The sequence below is a fragment of the Podarcis gaigeae genome (assembly GCF_964106915.1).
Source record: "Podarcis gaigeae genome assembly, chromosome: 4".
Classification (NCBI taxonomy): Eukaryota; Metazoa; Chordata; class Lepidosauria; order Squamata; family Lacertidae; genus Podarcis; species Podarcis gaigeae.
In genome coordinates, this window is record NC_139677.1 from 66,197,807 (window position 1) to 66,222,090 (window position 24,284).

The 24,284-nt window shown below is 42.7% G+C and overlaps 1 protein-coding gene across 1 annotated transcript in view; it reads right to left on the minus strand.

Annotated features, from left to right (window-relative positions):
* BCL9 (BCL9 transcription coactivator) overlaps nt 1-13,331 on the minus strand; it is a 100,933-nt gene extending 87,602 nt beyond the window's left edge. The window contains exon 1 of the mRNA XM_083736060.1: nt 13,210-13,331. The gene's annotated coding sequence lies outside the window, so the exon portion shown is untranslated. The remainder of the gene's footprint in view (nt 1-13,209) is intronic.
* Nucleotides 13,332-24,284: the final 10,953 nt, after the last annotated feature.

A 24,284-nucleotide genomic window follows, 5' to 3' on the forward strand; every position in this document is an offset into this window, starting at 1 on the left:
GTGTGATCGTGCAATAGGAGTGAGCAACAGACCCTTTGGTGAAATGAGAAGACTAAACCAAAATCCTGAATATAGATGATATAGATACAGATGTATATAAAGATACCTTCCTAGCCCTCAAGATTGCAGCTGAAATCATAATACCAAAAATAGTGAAGGACCCAGAGATATATATAGCTGCTTTAAAAGGCACCCACATAAATCTGCTTTTTCTTCCAGCTGCTTGGGTTTTCCCCCAGTAGTCACGATTTCTACATTTACAGAGCAAGATTTTACAGGGTCTGACTCAGATTATTCTCTCTTTTTAAAAAAAACCCCAAAAAAACCCATACATTTCAAATGGAGGATATTTTATCTTACTAGGCCTTATGTTAATTGGAAGAAACAATGGCTGCTGTTACGAGAGACAATGTGGGCGGACAGATATAATTAGACTGTGAACTGGTTCAAGCCACCATACCTTTGCAACAAACTCATTGTGGGTTCTTAGGTCTTTCAGGATCCTCCCATGTGTAAACTGGAGACAAGGGTGAATGAGAAGTTGTGAGCACAGTGGGAATTATAAGGCACTTTGCAAATTAGAGGGTCTGTTCTTATGGCAATTTTACCTGGGAGTTATGTGATGAGGTCATCATGGGTTGATTTACCACCACCACCCCAGGGGTTTCTGTAGCACTTCCCAGACTTAGGAATGTAAAAAATGCATTCCCAAGAGCGTTGTTCCCAACACCTTGGAAAACTTTAATGAAGTGGATTGATACACATAAGGCCAGCCTGAGAATAGTGGTCACTTAAGGAATAAATATTTTGAGGCGTGTCCACAATGCAGAATGCAAACTGGGAGATGAGCCCAAAGACTCTCCACAGCACTTGTGGCGATTCTGGGGTGCCCTTGGGATGGACCCACTCAAGGCAGCAAAATGTCTTGAGAAGGAACTCACCTAGGTGTCAAAAGACCTGTGGCTTAAGTTCCCAATGATACAGCAGAGAAAAATATGTCAGCTTTAAGGCAATGGTGGTCAATTTATGTTACTGAATGAAAAAAGGATCAATAAGAAACAGTGATAACTGGATCTGAGGGTGAATTCAAGATACTTTGCTGTCCTCTTAGGGAACTTAATTTGTGGCAGGGTTGCCAGAGTTTAGCCATATAACCTGTTTTCAGCAGAGTCTGGAAGAATATGAGTTACTACTGCAGAAGTAGCTCTGAATGTGTACAGAATGTGTTTCCATCAAGACTAAGTGAATCCACATACAGGATTTAAAAACAGCACTTTCCAAGGCTTCTCTTTTTAGATATGATAGAGGCTCCAATGAGGTTGCATTCACACAGGGTTTTGTTCTGTTCCGCCAGCATTTCCCTAATTTCCGTATTATATTTGAGCTTTCACACAACATAAACACCACTTCTGGAAACCTAGTGGAATACAGTGGAAGTTTAGTGCTCATTTCCATGTTAATTGGTTCCAGAAATAATCGGCTTGCAACACCATTAAACCAGAAAATCGTGGGAGTAAAGTGATGAAATTTGGGGTGGGATACTGGCATACAGTTGTTTCCTGCTGTTTTTATGGTTGACTCACGAGGGAACGACATTCATTGTGCCACACTGTGTGAATGAACTTTAATGCAACCTGCCAGTATATCAGTAAAAAAAGCCACCGTTCCACAATGCAACAGGTACTGCAGTGTGAAAGGAATGCTAGAAATAGGACAGAAGCACTAGCATTATCATCAGGAAAAGTAACAGAATATATCCCATGTTAGAATGCACCCAAAATGAGGTTAAATAATAATTGTCTCTCTGAGACAGAATTTTTTTTTAGTAAGTGACAAATAATACTACTGAAAATAAATAATCATTAGGGATAATTTATGGTGTTACATTTCTGCCACCGTGGACCCCAAGGCAGCCTACAAGTGCCTCCCAAGTGATGTCTCACCCAGACACTATCCCAGCTCATAGCTGCTTAGGCTTCAATTCAGCAAGGCAGCAGCTTCTTGTGTCTTCAGGCCATACACTGGGACCACAGGTAGTTTCAACAGCTAGAAGAGGCTTCCCACTGTCAGGTCGCCAAGGGCAAATCCACACCATACATTCAGTGCACATTTTAAAGCACATGGCTTCCTTCCGAGAACCCTGAGAAATGTAGTTTGTGCTGGGAATTGTAGCTCAATGGAAGGGAAACTACATTTCACAGGATACTTTGGGGGAAGCCAGCCGCACTGGATGTTTTTTATATGCATGGTATGGATCTGCCCCATCAAAAGCTGGAATGGAGGCTTTTAAAGTCTCTGAAGCTGTGGATCTTCCCTGCTAGCACTGGCTAAAACTGCTACTTCTTTGTTTTCCCCCCATAGGGGCTGAAAGGTATGTATCTCTCTATCTCTCTCTCTCTCTCTCTCTCTCTCTCTCTCTCTCTCTCTGTCTGTGTGTGTGTGTTTAGTTGCTTTTTGGCCGAAGCTTTGCTTGCCTGTTTAGCCTGACTGTTGGATTTTGTTGGGCTTGTTTTAATTTGTATTTCTTCTTACTTGTTTGTAAACTACTTTGAACAATTGGAAAAGTAGTATATAAGTATTTTAATAAAATGAGGCAATAAATACAAGGAAAAGGAGGAGGAACTGAACAAGGAGGCAAGATGTGTCGCCCTTGAGATGCTTTTCTGGGGGGCGGGGGGAATAGTAACCACAGAACAAGTGGGGTTTGGGGTTTTTTTGTGCTAAATATCGTTCTTTACTTCTCAGCATTTAGCACAAGAGAAGCCAATTTTTAACAAGATGGTTACACAGGGGAATAATGTGTCTTAAAGGGTGTGATGTTAACATGTTTCCCGAAACACATTATCCAACATGCATTTGAATGTTTGGAGACAGTCTGATGCACATTAGCAAATACACTGCAAAAACAATAACACTCTTTGCTATGTGTCAACCCCTTGTGTAGATGTGCCCTTAGAGACTAAATGTTGCTACCACCTGAGTGTTGCTAAGAGGCATATACAAAATGAGATCAGCAGCCTTCAGCCAGACAGCAGAAATCTATGGTGCAACTGGCCCTAGTAGCATTGCTGTGTTAGCAGCAGCAGCAGCAAAAAAGAAAAGAAGGGGGGGCGTATCCAGGAATGAACAACGAAAGAGGCACACACTCTGAGAGAAAGCTACAGCACTGTGAACAAGTGTTCTCCGATATAGCCTATAAATCTGTCCGTAGATTAGTTCCATTAGAAAAAGCTTAAGGTCCACTTCAGCCTCCATTCTGCCTTTCACAGTTTAGTGACAATCTATGATTAATACAAGGTTCATATTCGCCCCCCCCCCAAAAAAAAACCCCACCACCATATTTATTTAATTTTTCACGAGATATAATTTGTGAAAATCAAGAGCCTGAACCTTCCACCGTTCTCTTTAATTTGTGGCAGAATGATAACTCATCAGGGATAGGTCTTCCTATCTGTCAATTTCAAGACTTCTAAAATAATCTTCAGCTGTTTATACTCCAAATGTGGAACCTGATTCTATGCATGTTTACCCGGAAGTGAAATTCTCTTGTTCAGCAAGGTCTGCTTCCAAGTATGAATAGGATTTCAGCCTTAATATCACAAAGAATAAGGCACACAAATTACCCACTCGGTAGTGAGTGAAAATACCTAATCTTCTTCCATCTTTTCACGTGAAATGTTGTGTCACTAACTCAGTGGAACTTGTGTGTAAAGCCAAAGCAAGTAATTTGGCTGTAACCAGAACCCAGTTGTGTGATTTAAAGGCTAACCTGCTGCGCCACAGTTTACATCATTTCTATCTTATATCTCCCACTACAGCATATTTGCATTTTGACCATCTGCTTCTTCCTGCACTCCACTATTAAACATGCTTTCTGTGCCTGTGCAGGTTGAGTCCTTTGGGAGCTAATGGTTTGTCCTTAGGGATGCACAGGTGCGATTTAGTTGTTACTTATCCTCTGAGGTCCTGGCTTCCCTCCTTAAAAAAACAATTAAAAATGGCCAAACTTTGCTTCTGTGCACTGCAATTGTGGCTGCTTTTTTACTAAGCCTCTTTCACATCTCCCTCGTTTGTTTAAGTCACTTTTGTAAAACACCTGCTGTATTCATCTTTCAGAGGCTAACAATTAAGACTTCACTTGGAAAACTGTGCAGAAAATTAACATTTAACAAGCCAACATGTATCAACAAACAAGGGTGTGGGATCAATCACTATTGAACTGCTCCCACGTTCCAAACATCCCACGTTAGACTATTAAAGAAAGGGTAGTCAATATTAGGAATCAATCTGCATTGTTGTTTTTTAAGCTGAATTCAAAGTCAGTGTGCTAAAATGTCCGGAATGTTGGACTTAGACTAAGGGAATGCAAGTTCAGGCACTAACTGACCTTTGGGACAGTTACCCTATCTTACTCTGCCTACCTGCCCTGCAAGGTTGTTGTGAGGGTAAAATGAGAAAACCCCATACATGAGTTCACTGAAGAACAGTCAGTGTAAAAATGCAATAGATAATTACCAGAATGACACAACTGCCACGCTGCCTGAAGCAAAACTGGTCTCCACTGAGTTCTGTACCCATGTAAAATTGTGCATAAGACCTTTATGAATATAATTTTTAAACAGTCACGTAACTGAGGGCTTTTAGCTAGTTGAAACTCTTACTGAGGCTTCAATACATTCATTTGATGTGCGCATATTTCTGAGCCCATAACATCAGAACTGGTTGCCTAAGCAATTTTATTATTTGTATTATTATTATTATTTTAGTGAACAGGGCCATTGGTTCCTACCAAACCCTAGGACTGTGGTGCTCCTTAAATGTAGCATGGCTAAAGGACTCTGAAGGAGCATGTCTGCGTACATGTGCTCAAGGGACCACTTCCATATGATGCTATGAGCCTCAAACTTAGCATCACATAATTATTCTTCAATTAATCAAGGTCTGAACTAATACCAAAAATTGAGTAGGCAACCTTAGCATGAACATATTGGAACTCCAGAATTTGCCTGTAAAAGTGAGCATGGAGCTCTCATGAACTTAATTATTCATTAATTTATTATTTATTAAATTTGTATACCACCCTTCATCCATAGATCTCAGGGCGCCACTCTCTTCTGACACCATGCTGGGGAACTGGTTCTGTAGTGATACAGGAAAGAGAAATGGCGAACCCACACGAAACCATTTCCTACAGTCCTCTGGCTTTACACTGGGCTGACCAGATCCTGATCAAACATTAGTTCAGTTGGTTTTGTTTGCATCAGAGACACTTAATAACTGCTACAGATGTTTTAACATACATTGAGAGTACGTATAATGGGTGGGTTTATTTACTTGTGAGGGGTTTTTGGTTTATTCATTTCACAAATTTGTTTCACAAAAAAGGGGGGAAGCCCTCATCCGTTTACATGCATGATATTTTGTGCTACTCTATGCTTTTTATAGTGCTAAAACTATTGTGAAATTTAGGCACATTTAATTAACAGGTCAATCAACTAATCAACCTCTATCAATTTAAACTATTCCTTAAAATTGGGTTGAAGCCCTAATAAAAATGCATACCAGTTCCATCAGCTATCTGGGTTTTTTCTCTTGTCCATTGGCCTGCAGACAAATCCCTTGCCACAGAAGCTATTCATCCACAACTCTCTTTTCCTTCTAAGGCTGACAACTAAGAGAGCTACATGGCAGCACCAGTGAGATTGGGGGCAGGGGTAGGTTATGTCCAGTGTTAACTGCTTATACATAGTACATAGGCTTAGTAAAATGCTGTTGTTGTTAATTTTAAACAAAGAAGACCAGACTGCTTGAAAACTATGCAATTTCCATACTTAATTTTTTGAGTTTGTCATTTTCCCTGGTCTGTTAATGATTTCTCATTTCCCCAGTAAATACCAGGAAGAAAGAACACAAGAGCCCTGGTGGATCAGGCTAAACAGACATCTAGTCCTGGTCTCACAGTGCCCAACCTGTGGGAAGCCACAAGAGACTGGTAAAAGCTTATAGTTATGAGTCACCTGTTCAAAACCAGTTCCCACCCACCCCAGGAAATTGCCAATTCTGGTGGTGAATGAATGACCTCATGAACATGTAGTGTTCTAAAATAAAAGGGGGGGGAGACAAGCGGGCCACCTCAAGCATGGGGAAGAAGCAAAAATATCAAATGAACCAGCATTCGATTTGCCAGTTTGCACACTTGGCATTTCAGTTGTGAAGTCAGGAAGAAACCAAGCTCATCCCACACCTGAAGGATGCATTGCAAGTTCTATTTTTATAATACATTGTCTTCAACCTTACATCTATGTTAAAGTACTGAGAAAACATATTTGCACAAGATTTGTGGTGGTCTGTGCAAATGTTTACTGTCCAGCATCCTTGCCCCCATAACTCTGGAGGGAATGCCTTGTAGAGGAAGATGCCGCTGCCTTGCATGATGTGCAAATACTGTGGGTGTACATGAAGCAATAGCTGCTGACCACAAATTTAAGAGCCCTGCAACATTAGACAACTGAGTAATGCTTCATAAACAAACAACACACATGACAAATATATTTATCACTCGGATAACAGGATTTGTCTACGTCTTGAAGAAACAGAAGTCGAACAAAAAGAAGGAAAGAGTTAATCCTGGTTTGATGACAGATTTGCCTCAGGCTACACCTCAAATAGTGGCTTCCAGGACCTCTCTGCTCAGTCCACTAGAACATACTGTCTCTCTCGCATGCCCGGTGAAGCAGAAAACAAGAACGCTTGTGTTAGCTGAGATGCATATGTACATCTGGCCACACTGTGTGCAGCAAAAGAATTATAATAATAAAAAAATGAACACCTTCCCTGTTCAGGGTGTATGTTTATGCGTATGAGTGCTCATAAGCAAGGAATGTCTAGAGTCAATGGGAAACAAGCAAGAGAACTTGTGGCCTATCCATTTTTGATAGGTTTTGCGGCTTATGAATATTCTAAGCAGGGTAACCATGTTTGTGGCTTGAGTGTCTGCTAGACAGGAACTATGTTGGTGGAGAAAGCTAGTAAAGCAAATACCAACAACCTTGCTGTCTGTTAACTCTAGCCTGCCCAATATCCTGCCTAGGAAAATGAGGCCTGCCAAAGGAGTTCTTGAGAACCACTTGGCAAGTGACCACCGGTATGATTCATGCAAGCTTAACGAAAATTAAATACCCAGTTTAGCCTCTCTCTTTCTCTTTCCTTCCAGTCACAATAGAGCAGAAGCTGTCAAATGGCAGGCGCATCTAGATGCCCTTCCGCTTTCTTCCAGGGTGGTGGTTGCACCTTAATGCATAAGTGGTACAAAAGGAGTACTTGTTTGTGGCCTTGAGTCAGGCTTGCAAATGAGTGGATTTTTTTTTTGCATTTAAAAAATGAATATCTAATTAGATCAACACAGCTCTCAAAGAGGAAAATGGTACAAAAACCTGCACGGGTATTTCCTTTTGTCCCAAGTCTGCCACTTGTAAGAAGAGATAGCAATAGCAACCTGTTGTCCTTTCTAAAAATGAACTCTCGCCTTTCATATAGTGCCAGTTTTTGACCTTGCTAGCCACGATTTGCTGCTCAGTGTTTCTTGCAGAGCTGGAGGGCCCGTCACCCCATTTTTCTTTTCCTCTTAACGCTCCTTGGCAGCGTTTATTCTCCGTCTGCTACCAAGGGGCCAATTAGTGCTTCACTGTTGTTGAGCTTTGTGATTTACCTAATAGGAACTAGATTGGAATTAAATAGGGCACCAAACAGCCATGAGCAGGTATCAGCATTATGGGCTGCATTCAAACAGGTGGGGATCCTTGATGCGAAGCAGTAAGCGCAAAGAACAACAACAGTGTGATGGGTCTTTCATGCCAAAAAGCTTTTCAATGAAACAAAACACATACTGGACATGCTTAACTATGCTACAAAACTGTAAAAAATAAAGCAATACTGGAAGCAGAGGCTCTCACAACAATGAAATCAGTCCCTGATCAACATAATACACGTTACTATGGACCCAATGTGATGACATGCGTATTTAGTAAGAACATGGGAAGATGAAGACGGTGTCTCCAAGTGAGACAGAAATAGGAAAGTCCAGCACCTGTGTGGAGTATGTCATAAAAGGGACGCAGGTGGCGCTGTGATCTAAACCACTAAGCCTCTTGGGCTTGCCTATCAAAAGGTTGGCAGTTCAAATCCACACGACGGCATAAACTCCCGTTGCTTTGTCCCAGTTTCTGCCAACCTAGAAGTTCGAAAGCATACCAGTGCAAGTAAATAAATAGGTACCGCTATAGCGGGAAAATAAACGACGTTTCCGTTTGCTCTGGCTTCCGTCACAGTGTCCTGTTGCACCACAAGCAGTTTAGTCATGTTGGCAGCATGACCGCGAAAGCTGTCTGTGGACAAACGCCAGCTCCCTTGGCCTGAAGCAAGATGAGCGCCGCACCCCATAATTGCCTTTGACTGGACTTAACCATCCAGGGGTCCTTTACGTTTACCATGTAATGAAGTTAGACAACTGGGGTGCATCTAGGCTGTCTAGCAACTCCTAGCACTCCTCAAATCATTGCCTTTCTGCTGTAATCCACATGCCAAACTGCAATTGACTTTCTGCACTTCAGGGGTTGCAACGCTCCATACATCCCACTGTTCCGTTTACACTACTTGCAAGTTTCAGCCACGTTAATGGTGGGGAAGATACAATAATTGCCAGCACAGCATTTTAGAAATCAATTATTTAATTTATGTTAAAATGCTTAAAAATAAAAAGATACTTTTGCAAAGCACCTTGGTGGCATTTTAAAAGGAAGGCTAAAAAGTGTTAAATGAATTAGGATGGGGAGCCCCAACCCCAAAGTGTTAAAACAGTACCGATTGGAAAAGCAGCATGGGTTTTCAAATCAATTTCTAAACTTACCCTAAAACCCTTTTTGAAAACTATATAAACACTATTGTGCAAATATTTCAGTTATCTTTTAAAATATATATCAAAATTATGCATTTTAGCATAACTCAGAAGTTTAATTAAAGCAAACTTAACTCACTGACCCCCCCAAAAACGTAAACAATGAAGTTATGCTGTAGTAGATGCAAGGTGAGAGATTCACTCATCCATCACTGCACACATAAAAGCCACACCTCTTTTAAAACGTGAGTGAGTAGTGTTAAAAATAACCCATACTTGTGGTCCTTATGGGGATGGTCTATAGAGAGAGTAGGGTTATAAGGGTAACTAGCCTCTGTCCTATCTTCTTGCTTTGTGGCCTTCTTCTATCTGATGGGGGAAGGCAGACACTTGTAGATCACCATGGCACCTTTTCTATAGTGACAGAGAAATGAAGAGGTAGAGTCCTACCCTCCAATCCTTGACCGGAGCCAACTGCCCTCCCCAGCCTCTGAGATGCTGCTCCTTGCCGCCCCCTGCATATTCAGGTTCTCTGCCTTGCCACCCCCCATGAACTCCTTGCTATGGGCATTACTTCAGAAGGTCAACAGCAGTGGCGTAGCAAGGTCAGGTGGTACCCGGTATGGAAAATCTCTTGTCACACACCCCCATTGAAATATTTTTTTAAAAAGGAAAAATAAGATAATTACAGTTGTAAGTGTTATTTTCTGGTTTATTTACTTAACATTGTGAGCATAAGCACTTAAAAACCTTTCTTTTGCGATGGGAATTTCTTAATTTAAAAACACATATTTTTGCCATTTTGTCACCCCCCTCAGTGATGACACCCGGGTCGGCCCGCACCCACCACACCTCCCTTCCTATGCCACTGGTCACCAGCACACTTCTAGTAAATCAAATGATGAAATTCTGCACCTTATACCACATTCAAGTTTTACACAACAATTCCAGGGAACACACAAAACTCAGATGGTAACACACAAGAAGAGCAGAGACATTCTAATCTCATGTTCTGTGATGAGGTACAGAAGATACGTTTCTGCACCTCGTAAAGGAATACATCTGACATTTTTGTAAAGTATTCGGCATTTGTATTTATTGTATTAACCATTAGAATAGGGTAGAATTTTATGCCTCCTTTGTGCTGCTGTAAATGCCTATTAGACATGGAAAGGAAATAAGCTCACCTGGCATTAATACAGGTATTATATATTTATGGCATACATATGTTTTGCCTCATGAAAGAAGCGTGCTTTATGTAGACAGGAACTCTTTGCCACATGCATTTTCCGTATTGTGCGACTGCTCATTCTGATATGCATCTGTGAACATTTATAACCATGTATGAAATAAACCAACAAATTTAGTCTTAATATCAATATAAGAAAGTGCACAGATTGACCAGTGGTAGATGCCCAATTCTGCACAATACACACAAATGTAATGAGCAATACCACATTGTTAAGATAAGAGTTAGAGCTTCAGGATCTCTGCTTCTTCACTAGATCACCAACAGAGATCCTTCCTTCTCCACCAAAACCTCACTAAAACTTCAATCCTCACTCACTTATAATGCTTCCTACAAGGCCTATCTACATAATTCTCATAATTTTATAAATATATCTACCACCCTTTTCACAAACAAACAGCAATGCTCAGTTGTATCCCTCTCATTTTCAACAACAACCAAGAGCTCCTCTTTCATGTCAAAATGTACCTTGCAGAAAGAGCTTTCATGGATTATTCTGAACCTCAGTTCTGGAGTCGCCCTGTCACCTTATCTGCATATTTGCATTGTTTCTCTCCCCCTTCATACTAGCTCGATCCAACTATACACATTTTCGCACTCATAATTTCACCCATACACCTGCACATACGCAATAACACTTTCCCAGTATGTGAATATGCAGCACGCACATACACACACAAAACACATGTAGAATTTTCACCTATAGTGGTGCGCATAGATGTAACCACTCTTTCTCCCGATATCTGTTTGGGTAAAGTGTCGTGTGCAAAGCAGCCCTGCATTAAGAAAAAACCGTGCCCTTCCTCTCTTTTCTCTCTTCAGCCTGTCCCGCACCCAATGGTCTCAAAACTTGGGTTCCTTCTCTTATCCTGACTTATTACACTTTGATCTTCCTTCCTCCTATTTACTCCTATAACTGCATTGTACATTGTGAGCTGCACCTAACATTAAAGATAGTATCTCACCCAAATAAAGTTTGGGTGTGGAAGAAGTGCTGGAGTGAGTGTGTGTAGAGGGATGGGACTAGTCACTAGACAGAATTCATGCTCTGCACTTTGCAGAGGCAGAAGAGAGCCTCCATTTTCCTTGCTAGACAGAGGAGGGTCTCAGGCCAATTTTGTCTCCCTCCCCCTTTCTCCCATCCTGCTCAGTCTTTTAACGCACATGGTAATCTCCTACAGGCCCGGGCTGGGAAAGCATTAGACCTCTTTCTCCCTCTTTTCCTCACCCTCCTCAACCCGCTCCTGTATGGTTCCAGTTGCGTTGGGGGACATTGGGGAGGGGGGAGTATTTGTGCCAGTCAAGACTTCTACAGATTTCTAGATTCTTGCTATTTGTCCAAAAGTAATGCACTCCAGACTTATGGTGTGTGATAAAAGCTATGAGACCTCAGAGAATCCAGTTTCAGTTAAAATCCCATCAATATTTTAAACATAATGGGAATCCACAGGAACGAAGAGCAACGTTATTATTTTTAAGGAGCAGCAATAGCGAAACAGCTCTTCTCTCCCTTTTTGAGCACTGCCTCAACAGCAGTTAAGGTTATCCCCTCCAAAAGCAGCAGCAGCATTGAGCACACAACCCCCTTACATTGTTGCCCCTCACACTCGGCCAGCTATTTGCTGAATGATAAATAGCACCGTTCTCTACATAAAATGTTGTTTACTCTCTCAAATCCGTAAGAGATGTTGCCCTTAAAAAACACAACCCGCAAGCTTTATTGCAAACCGTCTAGATTTGGACGTGTCCTCTAGTCTCAGAACAGCACAAGATTCTGGATATAACAATGACAAAAGATTCATGGTCTCATTCTTCCTGGCATCCAGGTTTTTTTTAAAGGGGGGGGGCAAAAGAACACAACATATGTACAATTAGAGAGGCGGGTGAAAAAACCCGATTCCTCCTCCCACCTCATTCTCAGTATCAATCGCCCAGTAAATCTTGCAAAAAAGACACAACAGAACACGACAAGGAGCCAACAGGTGGGGGTGGGGGGGCCGAGTTAAAACATTTTCCGAAAAGAAAAGCTTTTGTGTTCATTTGCAAACGGCCGAGCTCCTTTCCTTCGCCTCTTTGTAAACCGAAGGGGCTCAAGCTTTCTGAAACGCGATTAAAAAGATAAATACATAAAAACCGCGCTAAGTTTGACCTTCTCATTAACCCTTGTGGCCAGCGAGAACAATTTTAACGCCACAATGAAACAATTCCCTTGGGTGGGTTAGATGGGTGTGCATCTTTTCTCTTCTTACTACCGGGGGGGGGACTGAGGCGCATGGCAAGGAGGCGGAGATCGCCGCCGCCACCCCTAGTGGGAAAAGTTTCGTGATGCCCCTTCCTTCCCTACCCACTCCAGTCTGAGCCCTGCAACCTCGGTGCATCTTTCGCTCAGCAGTAGTGGCGGCGGCAGCCCCAAAGCTGGGCTGGGTCTTGTGCAAAGGCGCGCCCCCCCTCCGCCCCCCCAGCCAAGAGGGCTGTTGCTCGCCAGGCAAGCGGCTGCTTTTAGCCGGGCCAGCAGCAGCAGCAACAGCGGCAGCCCTTGCGCTCTCCGAAGCTGTGAATGAAGGAGCAAAGGGGAGGTGGGGAAGCTTGGAGCTCCGAGGCCGGCAGCCAGGAGCCTGCTGCTCCGCGCGCGCCCCCCTCCGCTTGCCCAGCAGCGGCAGCCGCCCCCCTTCTCTTGGGCTTAGCGGGGCGAGGAAGGAGACGGAAAGCGGCGGCGGCGGCGGGGGGGGGGGGGGGAGGCGGGAGCAAAGAGAAGCGCAACTGCAACCAAATAACAGCGCCTACCAGGAGCCACCTCCAATACATGCATGCATAGAGAGAGCGGGAGAGAGAAGAGCACGCATTCCCGGGCTCGCTCTCCCCGGAGCGCCTGCGAGGCGACCAGCCGCCTGCCACTCACTGGCCCCCAACCCGGCGAGGGAGGCAGCTCCAGCAATGCGTGGTTCCCCTCCTCCTTGCCAAGCATGGAGCGCTCCAGGCTGGGGAGCAAACAAGCTCCTCTCGGGCTCGTGTTGCTGCTGCTTGTGGTGCCACACAGAAGGGGAAGGGAATGTAGCCTCTCTCTTACCTGTTTTTCTTTCTCTCTCTCTCTCTGTCTCTTTTTTTCCCCTCTCCCTCTCTCTCCCTCTCTCTTTTCTCTTTTTTAAATTGTGTGTTATGAGGAGAATTTCTGGAGAATCATTTTCCGCCAAGGCGAAAAAAGAAAAAAGGGGGGGTGGAAAGTGAAAGGAAACAAAAAAACAAAAACAACACCCGAGCCCCTTCCCTTGCAAGCCCCCCGGCCTCCTGGTACCAAGACACGAGGACAACATCAAAGCAACTTGGGGGGAACACTTGAGGGGCCTATTGTCTGCTCCGGGCGGCTCTGTTTTTCCTTCGGCCTCCCCCCTCTCGCTGCCGGGAGACTTGGTACGGCCCAGGCATTCATGCCAAGTAGCTTTCACACATGGAAGCTTGTCTCAAGCAATTGCTGACAAGCCACAAACAAGACATTCTCCCTCCCTTCTCCCTCCCCCTCCCTCCCCCTCCTCCTTTCTTCAGAATGCAAACTAAAACTCCAGTGACAGGCAGGCGGGTTTGGCTTAGCCCCCCCACTCCTCCCTCTACACACACATACACACACACGCAGAGCTCAGCTCACTGCTGTACTGGTGGAGTTAAGAGACAGGGAAAAAAGCCCAGGCTGAGTTGGGGGCAGGGAAAGAGCTGTCTGCTGTGTCCCAGTAAAATGGCAGAGAGAGAGAGAGAAGCTGTGCACACAACATTGCAAAGCATTTGCCTTCTTCGGGTGCAAGGGGGGGGTCAAAGAAGGAACAACTGGGGCGGGGAGAAGGCAGGCGAATCAAACTCTTTTGCATCGTATTTTGGGCATGGGGGTGGGTGAAATTCGCCTTGCAACCCCGGTCAGATGAGATCGATCTCCCTCTCCTTCTCCCTCCACACACACACAATAGATAAATAATAGGGTGTTTTACATAATCCATTCCGGGTTTCATTATTTCACTTTCTCCCCAGCGTTCCTCACATCCACCCATTTCTCCAGCGCACTGCCAGGGCACAACGTCTTCTACATCCCACAGGGCTGACCTTCTTTCCGTGTCCTCACAACAACCCTGTGAGATGTGGGTGAACGGTTGTTGTGCAACCTTGTGGAGTGACTTCCACAAAGCCGCCCAATGAACTTCAGGGAGGAGGTCAAACCCGAGCCAGAGGCTCTCTCACACATTGATCCTGATGCTGCCCATTGTGCAATAGTAACACTTAAAAAAAAACCCACACACTCCCGAGGGTAACACAGCATTGTTCCAAGGAAAGGGAGTCAGCCGTCCAAGGAGGTTGCTCAAGGTCATGTAGTGCACTTGTTGCAAACTGGAGCTAAAGCTCATATCCGTTAACCATCCGTTTTGGGTATGTTAGGTAGATGAGCTGGTGTGGTGCAATGGTTAGAATGCCAGGCTAGGACCTGGGTGACCAGGGTACAAATCCCTACTCAGCCATGAAGTTCACTGGGTGACCTTGGGTGAAGTCATGATACTCACTGGGTGACTGTCTCTCAGCCTAACCACAGGGCTGTGGTAAGGATAAAATGGCAGCAGGAATCATGTGCCCTATTTCTGAGTTCCTTGAGGGTGGGATAAAAGAGTAATGGAATTAATGAAGGGCTTGGGAGGTAGTAGATTCCACTTAAAATACTGCGCATCTGATATTGAGTCCAGTGGAACTTAAAAAGAATAGCGAGAAAGGCAAGCATGCTCGTGTGATAAAGAAGTGTGATAAATTGTTAGACTCACATAGGTAACAGTCAATCACCCCAACCCCTACCCCCCAAAAAGCAACTACATGCATCAACATATACCTCATGCAACAAACGTGTTTATTCAGATTTGTTATGGTCCCCAGGCTGGGAAGGGTTGCGGTGCAACAATCTTGCTAGAAAGCTGAGCAGGTGCAGATCTCTTTCAGGGCTTGAATGGGAGACAAGAGTACCCTACATGTGCAATAGATGGGAGACATGATAATTAGTTAATAAAAAGGCAGTCCCACTAAGTTCAATGAGATGCTTTAGGACTGAACTATACATGATCATGGGGACGTGTCAATATATTCCCTCCCTCTTAAGTTTTGCAAATAGTGGCTGCTTGGGGAGCAGGGAGTGGCTAATCCAGATTTGGACTACAGCACAGAAGGGGCTTTAACCCCTTCTTTTTTGTTTCTTGTTTTAATTTCATAAAATGTATGTATACTGCTTGTAGAAAACCCTTCAATGGAAATCAACAGCCATCTCCCCTGAAGCTACTTATTGGACCCATTAGAATAAATGTTTATGTGGCAAAATAATGACAATGGCATCTTGGGCGGGGGATTTTCATTGGAAAGATGGGGCAGGGGGTGGAGTTAAGACACCTTCTGCCTCCATTATGGTCCCAATGGCTGTTATCTGAAATCCATCTATCTCTGTTAGCTACTTGGTGTCTTTAGGCCTGCAACCTTTGAAAGGAACAGCCCACAGTTCAAGAGTTACAACTTGCTTCCATCAGTTTGGATCTGAACAGAGTCAACTTTCTTGCCCCACTACGTGTGTTCATTTATTCTACCATGCTTGCTTCTGTAGCAAATGGTCATATATTGTGCATATATTTATATTTAAGCTCTTAAGTGAATTGCCACATTTTACATTTTATTCCTACCAGTAGAACAGCAGTCCTGTCAAGATATGACAGGTGCCCAGTATCTGCACCTTCCAGAAACAATTGAAGATATTTTATTCCATTGGCTGTCTCAGCTGGATGGCTGGGTCTCTGCCATGAATGTCTATTTTGTATTGCTTTTGGTTTTTAAATATGTCTGCTGTTCTTTTTTCGTCTGCTCTTTTTCTTGTACAACACCTTGAGACACTTGTACAGAAGGCAGCTAACAAATTAAGAAGAAGAATAACAAACACCACCTTTTATAATTCTCCTTTCCCCTCTGCACCATGAGAGGATGGCAATTCATGGATCTGATTATATGGATTTTTGTTCCAGGAAACTTACGTCATCATAAATTTGTTAGTCTTTACTATGCTACAAGATTCTTTATTAATCCAAGAGTTGAGAAGCTGAAAACAAGGACTTGTGTACCTACTTCTGTATAAGATTGGGGATGGAGTATGCGAAATGCTTGTGCCTGATCTATTTATTGGTTGTCTGGTTTTTGGATTTGGACTTTTTATTTCTCATATTTTCTTTTTCCCCAGAATCCTTATTTGGAAGTGCAAAGACTAAACAAAAATCTAGGTGGTATAATGCATTATGTTCTGCATACTATGTATGATTTTGTGTTGAACTGCATGAACGACTGTCGGAAGTTTCATGAGACAAAACTGCAAAGCTCCACCTTGAAAAATATGCACTGTGCCCAGAGACAACAAAAGGGCCGGTTTCTCAGCTTGTCAGAAAAAGGATCGCAAGGCCCTAGGAAATGCCACAAAAACTTCAGCAGGCTTCATGTGTATAATCGTGCCTTTCATCCAAGGATATCAAAGTGATTTTGTAAATAAGAGCAAACGTTATTATCTCAGTTTCGTAGGTGGAGAAACAGACAATGATTAAGCACTTTGCCCAAGGCCACCTAAAGGAGAAGGAGAGAACCCAATTCTTCTGACTCCGTGCTGACTTAAGTGTTGAAGCCATAAAAAATTCTGCCTACCTTGATACTCATTCACAAAGGTAGTTGGGGTTTTTTCCAGGTCTCATTTTAACTGGCACCTACTGTGTGGTTTGGGGATTAGGTGGAGAAGAAAGAGGAATTGATCAGAGAGAGGGGAAAGACAATGGGGGAGGGTATTTTTGCTTTTCAGAAGCATGTGACATATGAAAAATGGAACATAAACAGAATGTTGCAAAAATCCAGATGGCATGAAAATGGAAGGCTCAGATGATAAGGAAAAATGTATCCAAAGCAGCATGAAATGTGCATGGAAAAGATGTCCAGGTTATATAAAGGAAGCTATTAAAATTTGCTATTAGCCAAGTTACTTGCATTTATAAAAATATATATTTCACTATTAGCAAAGTACAGCATTTAAAATCTACAGAATACAGCCACTAAAATTAAACATAGTATAAATATAGACTTTATACTAAAGATGTTAAGTATATAAAAGTTATACTTCAAACTATAAAAAATATTTTTTTTATACTTACTTTCTCCCCTGTGTATATATGCTGATCTGTATTTATTTTTACATTTCCTGGAACATACATTTGTACACATTAAACAGATGCTTCTCATCAAAGCTATTTAAAAGAGCTATTTATGCAACACAATTATTTTATCAAGTTTTGATGGCATTATAATATCACTCCACTATGTAATCCTAGGCCAACATAATGGTCAGAGCCTTAACCGTGGCTATAACTAGCTAATCGGAAGGGGGAGGGCTGAAAGAGACTGCAGAAATATTTAGAGAAACAGCAGGATTAGTCAGCCTCTGGGTTCCAAAATCTGGGGATGTGTTTGTACAAGACCTGGAATGTCAGGAAACCTATCTTGCAAAACAACTTAGAAAAATATTCAAAATGAGCAAAGAATATTGCTACGTTTAGTAGCATTACCACGTCCAGAATTTCCAAGGCACCTAGGAAAATTGATCCTAAACCTAAGGAATTAACAATGAATTTTTGTTGAGGGTGATTCTTTGCTTTTGACACAGCCAGAACCAAAGAACCGCTTTGGTCACACAACTTGCAGCTCTAATCCAGCAAAACAATTATTTGCATTGATAAGCCAAAGGCGTGGCCATCCCTTTGAATGTCATTCCTTCAGGCTTAGCGTGAGGCTTAGGGTGCCACTCCATTTAGCCCATGGATTGTGGCACTCTCCTAGTGACAGAAGAAGGAGACCACTGAGGATAATGCCCTCTCTGAGAGCTAGGGGGCTGGGTTGTCTCTGTGAAGAGCAGGGCTATTGGGTATTGTATGTTGAGTGTTTGGAAACTCTCGACATACCCTATTTGGAAGAAGATCTGTGGGCATCTTTCCTTGCTCCCATGTTGACAGGGGTTAATGGGATTTTTATGTTTGCATTCCTGCACTGTAATTTATGCATTTTATATTACTAGTGTAGTTTAATTTACTTTTTACCCCTGTGGACGCTTTCTGCAGTTACTTTGCATTTCTGGCTTACAGTTTAGAGTATGGCATGCTCTTGGAGTAAATTATTATTGAAATGGATTAATTGCTAATTGTTTGTAATGCTTACATTATTATTTTACTCTGTGTTGCTGTTTGTTACTGTCCTCTTTTCATGTGCTGTAAGGTGCTTTGGGCACAATTTTTTGGTAGAAAAGTGGCATACAAATCGATGGATTACAAGTTCTGATCTATGGAATCCTTTCAACACTTGGTAGCTATTTATTTAAGTGGAATGACTTTCATTTTAAATGCTGAGTCCCACCCTATTACAGGGGAAGCCGTCTCCTGAGACAATTCATTCAGTCATGCTGTCAGGACGCCCAGGGGCTTGAACCGTGAACTTAATATCCTAGGGCTCCACTGTATCAAGAGGTCAGAGCTATGCAGCAACAGCTCCTAAAATCAGCAGGCAGGATGATGCCATTGCCATAGCCAGGCCTTCTGTAAATGCTTCTATAAGATGGCCTTCTGACCTGGATGGCAATTCTGATACCAGTAGTAGTCCCCCCGCCTCCCCCCACAATTTATGAAATGCTCTCCCTAGCGAGACCTGCCTAACTCCAACCTTGACCTTGTTTTAGTGCCAGACAACTATGTTTTTGCTTTCCTGAGTATTTGGGCATCACCAATGATATGTCATTCAACCATTAATTATGTTTGCAATAATGTTGACGTGATTGGCTAGAATGAATAATGTTGACGTGAGGTTGGAAATCCTTTTTGGTCTTTTAGCCACCTCATGAGAAGAGAAGACTCCCTGGAAAAGTCCCTGGTGTTGGGAAAGATTGAGGGCACAAGGAGAAGGGGACAACAGAGGACAAGATGGTTGGACAGTGTTCTCGAAGCTACCAACATGAGTTTGACCAAACTGTGGGAGGCAGTGGAAGACAGGAGTGCCTGGCATGCTCTGGTCCATGGGGTCACAAAGAGTCGGACACGACTAAACAACTAAACAACAACAAAAAACAACGGATACAATTAATATACCAAATAATAAACTTCCACACACACCAGACTACCGAAAAGGCTGTCTCCATTTCATTTCACTTTATGGGGGCACTGAGAGCAGGGACTCACTCTGAAGAGGCTCTTGCAGTTCAAATAAGCACCTGAGGGAGAAGGCAGTGTTTCAGGTGCCAAGCTTTTGCAGACGTTCGTAGATTAAAACCAACATTTAAATTGGTCCCAGAAGCAGAATGGGAGCCGCCGCAGCTGGCAAACCACGGCATGATATGGTAAAAATTCCCAGCCCCTGTTAAATGTCTTTTGACCCTGTTTTGAACCGATTGCAGTTTCTGGACCATTTATGAAAACATGCCAGCATTGCAATAGTTGAAGCAAGAAGTTATCACAGCATGGGTAAACTGTGCCTAAGCTATCTCCATTCAGGTATGCTACATCAGCCAAAGATGATAAAAGACACTTTAGCACCTTCTTGAACTTCTAATGGCAATGTTGGAGCTGATCGAGTGCAATCTCTTCCAGAACAGGGTGAACGCCGTTCACCAACCAGAAGTCCCTCCATCGTATCACAATTGAGTCTCAGCTTGTTCACCCTGATCGAATCCATTATCACACCAAAGCTTCTCTTCAGGAGGCCCACAGCCTTACAGAATCTCTCTGCTGTGAGCTAGAGCTGGATGTCAGTTGTATACTGGTGACATCTCAGTCCAAACCTCCCAGCGCTTTCATGTAGATGTTAAACAGCATAGGAGAAAAGCAGATCCTTGTGGGACCCTGAAGCACACCTTCCAAGAGGTCAAGCAATAATCCTCATGCTGCACCTCCATGAATTCCCTTCCCTTAAAAAAAAATAGCAGAACCAATGCCAAGAACTGCCTCCAATATGCCACTCAGGAAGCCGATGCAGAGAAGGAGATGATGGTTGATGTAGTAAAAGGTTGAAAAGAATAAACATGGTCAATCTTGCCTTGTTTCTCTCTCAGCAAAGGTCAAGTGACCAAGCCAGTCTCCATCCCACACCTAGGCCTGAAGCCAGATTGAAATGGACAACACTGATATATCAGCACCAAATTGACTGAACTCCACCTGAATGGCACTGAAAGCTTCTAATTAAATTAGCTAGATAGAACAGACACAGGTAAAGTATGAACATTCAAAAGTGCTTTCACTTCAAGAAGTCACATCGCTGAAAGAAAAAGATGATAATCAAGAAACAACACGACTGCAGAAATTAATAATCAATCAGGGATGAACTTTAATGGAGTGCTCCTCAGTCTCAGAACAATCACATAACACAAAACACTAAAGAGCAAATAAAGGATGGAAGTTCCGTTAATTCTGATTACAATAATTATGATGAATCCATAATGGTGCCAATGCTATTTAATATTTTTATTTACTGTACTTATTTATTTCTAAATCTTGACACCCCTTGTCTTTCAGAAGAGCACTCAAGGCTGCTTACCTTTAAATCAATAAGAAAACATGATCATATAGGCTAGTAAAATCATTGCAAAACATCACAACACATGTTGCATAATCCAAAGGTTACCACTCAGGGAAATATGTTGAATACTTGAGCATCATACATGCTTTAGTGATGGATGATTTGTCATGTTGCATATATTTGGGAATAAACATCCAAATCATTATTCTATCTCACTTGTGCTTATCAAGTTAATTTTGATGGGTAGGAGCTGGTTTAGTTATTTTGCCCACCCTTTTCCCTGAGTGTTTGCTCTGCTCTTACCCTATTCTTTTTTAAGGGAGGTGACTAGAACTATCCACAGTATTCCAAGTGTGGTTGAACCATAGATGTGTAGAATGGCACTGTGATATTAGTAGTTTTCCCCCCAATCTGTTTTCTAATGAAACCTAACATCAAATTCATTTTTCCACAGCTGTCACATGCTGGTTGATAACTTCATGGAGCTATCCACTATGAGCCTCCCAGGTCTTGCTCCTTCCCAGTCACCACCAGTTCAAGCACTGGTAGTGTATATATGAAATTAATATTCCCCCACAATGTAAATCATTTTACACTTCTTCTTTTACCGTCCATTCACCCATGTTGGAAAGATCCTTAAGGAGCTCCTCATAATATCTTCTTTTTTTAAACCACCTTCAACAATTTCCTGCCATCAGCACACCTGGCTATCCCACTTCTCACCTCTGTCTCAATTTTTATAAACAAGTTAAAAAACACAAGTCCCAATGCCAATGTTTAAGCAGCTCCACTGGGAGAACTGTCCATTTATTCCTACTCTCTGCGTCCTGTTCCTTAACCAGTTAGGGATCTAAGTATCCTATGTCTCTTTTCCTATGACTGCTAAGCTTACTCAGAAGCCACATCATCAAAGCTTTTTGAAAGTATATAATATACACCAGACCACCTCTATCCATTTGCTTATTGACACTCTCAAAGAAATCTTCTCCAGACAGGAGAAGCAATGCCGTAGCTCACATTGACTTCAATGGGACTTGTTCCCGGGTATTAAGTGTTCCTAGGATTGTCTCCTAAAATGGAAAATGCTGAGTCAAGATAATGAAGTCAAATGGGAAAAGGCAACTGGATAATGTTTGTTTGTGTAGGTAGTTGAGGGACACTAAACGTTCCACCTCTAGCCAACAGTGCCAACAGACTTGAGCAAATCAATGTCTCTCAGCCTTCATTTCTCATTTTATTAGAGAGGAATTATCATAATATATACACACTGCATTTCATGGGCTGTTGCAAGGATAAACTAAATAAATATTGTGAAGTGCTTTGTACATTAAAAGTGCAATATACGTAAATCAAATTAGGGAGAAAGCTGTTTATTCCTCCTTGTTTCATGAGCCAGTCACATTGCTGTTGATTACTTTCCAGGTTCTAACTTGCTCTTACATTGCTTAACCTTTCAGATAAGCATACCCTGCACTCTGAAAACTAATGGTATATTTATGTACTTACAAGTCTGAAACTTTGAGCTGAACCTGAGCTGAATTTCAGCAGAACCAAAGGAACCGCAAGTGATGCAGGGGCAAACTTTGGTAATCTTTCATAATATGGCGCCCTGTGTGAAGCCAAAATTTGTTTTCCCCTAAATGGATCTTCTCAACTATGGTTCTTCTCAATTATGCTCCCCCTCGGCTCAGTGTCTTGTGCAGGGGAACTGCCTGCAGAGCCCTAAATAGAAGGTGTGAGGTCAGTGATTGGAGGCATCTTGCTTCCCTTTGTGGGAAGGTTCACAATCTAGGAGTTATCCCAGACCTCCAGTGTTGTCCTGCCCACTACTGCTGCACCAAGAGACATGAAAAAGTGACAGTTCCACTCAGCAGCTACTAGCCAATCCTCATACATCACCTATATTGCTTTATTGCTTAGGAAAGCAGAAATACTTGTGCTGATGGGACAATCTCCTTAGTACAATACCCTTAGTTATCCTCTTCTTCTTCTGGGATATGTTTTGGACAGCATTCTCGAAGCTATGAACATGTTTGACCAAGCTACGGGAGGCAGTGGAAGACAGGAGTGCCTGGCGTGCTCTGGTCCATGGGGTCACGAAGAGTCGGACACGACTAAATGACTAAACTACAACAACAAGAAGTTCAAGAGCATTTCCAGTAATTCTGCGCCACACTGCAAAGGCTAATCTTAGCGGATCATCTGCATGGTCATCTTGCAGTCTAGATTTGGGGAATGTTTGGTCCTTCAGGTGTTGCTGAGCTGCAACTCCCATCATCCCAGGCCATTTATCATGCTTGCTAGGGCTGATGGGAGTTGTAGTTCAGCAACATCTGAAGGGCCAAAGGTTCCCCACACCTGTTGTAGTCCAATAATATTAGTGCCAGTGTAAGGTGGTTGAGGGCAGCAGTTGGCATTCTAAATCAAGGTGACCTTCCTCATGTTAAAATCACATTCCAAACCTTGTAATATTCTTGTTTCCCCTTGCTTTATCAGCAAACAGGTAAAATCTAGAGGGAGAGAGGCTGGATATGTCAGCTCAATTGCAACAGATTTTGGACAAAATATTTATGCAGATGTATTTTTGTTGGTGCTCTGATTTCTGGCTCAGACAAGACACAGTAGAAAGAGCTTCCACTCCCATAGCAACTGTCCACACCTCACTTAGAAAGGCCCCCTCCGAGTTGAAGACCAACTGCAGAATTTTCTAGCTGTATTAATTTGCAGGCTTTTAGCACAAAATTCTCATTTTCTTCCCACTTAGCCTTATTATAATGCACATTTATTTATCAGAGGGGAAGCCAGCTATAGATTAATACATTTGCATTATTTTATGGGAGCGTTATTTTCTGAGCAACGTGCTAAAATCATGCAATTTCTAGTTGGGTCCAGTAGGTGGACTTGAGCTGAAGGAACAACAGAGCTCTATGTTTAATCACTATGTCAGAGCTCAGTTGCTTTTCTTTCATTCATCTCTTTCCTTTCTTTCTTTTTTTCCTCTCCACCTCTCCTAGCAACACAGATCTGCAAGCGGAATAGAGCGATGTCAAACCGGGGGATGAATGGTCGTAGAAGATGCTCTCTTTCCTTTCCAATTATTCCAATCCAGTTTTCTGTAGAAACTGAAGGAGCCAGACATAATTTGCCTCTGTGATTCATACAACAAGCCACTTGATAGAAACATTGCCTGCCTGTGAAGTGTTCAGCCGAATCCATTTTATGGAGTTCCGTCCCCTGAATTCCAAGAAAGAATAGGTGACAAGCAGGATGTTTGCAAAGTGTGGCATGCCACATATGCAGCTGTCAGTCTCTTGGTTTTGTTGTTGGGAACCCAGTAAGGTCAAGGAAGCTGGTGTTTCCAGGTGCCCACAGCCTTCCCTCCATCCCTATTTCGTATATTATACACAGCAAGCATGTGATCCATGGATCTGCTATGTACCACTCCCTTAGAATCTTCCAACTTTTGCCAAGTATGTCATTTGAAGTGTTTGCTGCTGCTGCAATTGTCACACAAATGCCTGTATTCCCACGAAAGACTTTAACCCTTCCTCATGATTC